The sequence below is a fragment of the Phycodurus eques genome, chromosome 4, assembly GCF_024500275.1.
Source record: "Phycodurus eques isolate BA_2022a chromosome 4, UOR_Pequ_1.1, whole genome shotgun sequence".
In the NCBI taxonomy this organism is placed as follows: Eukaryota; Metazoa; Chordata; class Actinopteri; order Syngnathiformes; family Syngnathidae; genus Phycodurus; species Phycodurus eques.
Window position 1 is genome coordinate 18,010,929 of NC_084528.1, and position 2,744 is coordinate 18,013,672.

Genomic DNA, 2,744 nt, shown 5'->3' on the forward strand with positions numbered 1-2,744 from the left:
AAAAACATTACATGTTCAAATAAAGTGCCTTAACTTCAGAATAATTATTTGGGAAAAAAAATCATGCATTGTAAAAATGCATTATACATAAGTAAAAGGGGTTTCCAGAATTTTGAAGTCAACTTTGGGGGTGCGCATTATACATGAGAAATTACTGTAAATAAATAAAAGTAACACCCCTCCTAGAGCAGTCACCTTATCATGGTGGAGGGGTTTGTGTGTTCCAGTACGAGCTTGTTGTCTGGAGCTTTATGCCCCTGGCAGGGTCACCCATGGCAAACAAGTCCTAGATGAGGGACCAGCCAAAGATTGGCTATAAGACCTCCTATGATGAGTAAATTGACGGAATCACGTTTTACCTTGCCAGGGCGCGGGTCACCCCTCAGGAGCCAGGCCTGGAGGTGGGGCTCGAAGGAGAGTGCCTGGTGGCAGGGTCTGCACCCGAAACTGTAACGTGGGTCCCCGTCCTACGGGCTCACCATCTATGGAAGGGGCCAAAGGGGTCTGGTGCAGTGTGAACTGGGCGGTGGCCGAAGGCAGGGAACTTAGCAGTATGATCCCAAGGTACAGAAGGTGGCTCTAGGGATCTGGAACGTCACCTCTCTGACAGGGAAGAAGGCAGTGTGTGTGTGTGTGTGTGTGTGTGTGTGTGTGTGTGTGTGTGCGCGCGCGTGTGTGTGTGTGTGTGTGAGGTCGAGATGTTCTGACGAGACATAGTCGGGCTCGCCTCCATACACAGCTTGGGCTCTGGTACCAGTCCTCTCATTGGATTCACTTCCACTCTGGAGGCGCCGAGCAGGTGTCCATCCATCAATCCTTCCATTTTCTGAGCCGCTTATCCTCACAAGGGTCGCGGGCGTGCCGGAGCCTATCCCAGCTATCATCGGGCAGGAGGCGGGGTACACCCTGAACTGGTTGCCTGTCAATCGCAGGGCACACATTAACAAACAACCATTCGCACTTACATTCACATCTCAGGGCAATTTAGAGACTTCAATTAACCTACCATGCATGTTTTTGGGATGTGGGAGGAAACCGGAGTGCCCCAAGAAAACTCACGCAGGTACGGTGAGAACATGCAAACTCCACACAGGCGGGGCTGGGGATTGAACCCCAGTCCTCATAACTGTGAGGCAGACGCTCGAACCAGTCACTCACCGTGCCGCCCCGAGCAGCTGTGTGTATTATTATTGCCCCGTGGCTTGGCGCCTGTTCACGTCGGTGGACGAGAGGGTAGCCTCCATCCGCCTTCGGGTGGGGGAGGGTGTGTCCTGATTGTTGTTTTGTGCTTATGCACCAAACAGCAGTTCAGATTACCCACCGGCGGTGCTAGAGTATTTTCTAGAGTATTTATGTTAAGAAGAAATTGTACTTTTACTCCTTTAAAATAATCAACATGTTCGCTACTTTCATTTATCAATAATTGCGTGCGCAATCTATTTTTAGACTTTCATTTCCGACTTTAGCATCGGGCGTCGTTGCTCCAATCCACCATTAGCACTGCGATGTTTGACTCAAACTCCCCAATCAAATGACACAAAAAAGTCACATGTCCGAACACAGTCTTCTATTGGGCTGAGCAGGCCAATCAAAGTGAGTCGTGATAGCTGCGCGCAACTCGTGTTTACATTACTGCCTATGAAAAACAACAGCTTTAACATGCAGGGTAGTTTTGTCACTGCCCACCGTTGGTTGTTTCAGCCCACTTCTAACTTGAGAAAGCACCTTGCAGTAAGTTGCAAATGTTTTGGCTGTGCATATGGCTACATTAACACTATTTTATGGCCACAAGTAACTGTAAAACATGCCTCTTGTTCTCCCTCTCGCACAAACACACACACTACAAATGAATCTTGTCAGGAAACAGCTTTTTCATTCAGTTATTTGAGTGGATAAAGCAAATGTTTCTGTAAGGCCCTATGCATGTTGTTTTTTTTCCACTTAAAACAACCAGATTTGTTTTAATTTAAACTTTATTTAACTAGGTAAAGGGCCAGTTAAAACAGGACATCCCTTTTGCAATGGCGAGCTGACCAGAAACCAGCAAGTTAAACGTCAAGTCCAAGTCAATCAAATTAAAGTTTATTGCAGTTGTTTATTTTCACCTCCCCTCTCAATAAATCATTCGAGTTGTACAAATTCTAGGTCACAATGGTGGAAAAAGTTTTCAAATGATTTCTCTTGGTCAAAATTCTTTTACAACTCAAAAACCTGGCATTTGAAAAGGCGTGTGTATACTTTTTATATCCTGAGCAGCCTTGTTCCTGTTTTTGTAATCTGCCTGGTAAGCCTACAGTATTGTGCTGTTTAAACAAGTGGAAACAATAGTATAAGACAATTTCTTGGAGCCAAATTTGCCTTAATTTGTTATTTAAGTTTATGTCTTCGATTAAGTGATATTGTTCAGCAATATCTGCATTTGCACATTCATATATTACTTAGTTATTTTATTTGACATTCATGCTCTGATTAAAAAAAATCAAATTACTCAGTGCTTGAGTACCGTAGTTTCCCCCCCTCAAGAGTAGTTTCTTACTCGTAAGTAATTTGGAGGATTACTTTTACTTGTCATACAGTATTATTCTTAAGCAACAGTACTCTTACTTGAGTACAATATTACTACTCAATTACTCTCTTTGGTATTCGCAGAATCGCAGCAGGACCCTGTCCCTATTCCCCCTGCGCTATAGCTGGGGATTACTCTATGGCTTTTTAAACTTTTAATAAGACCACACGTAAACAGC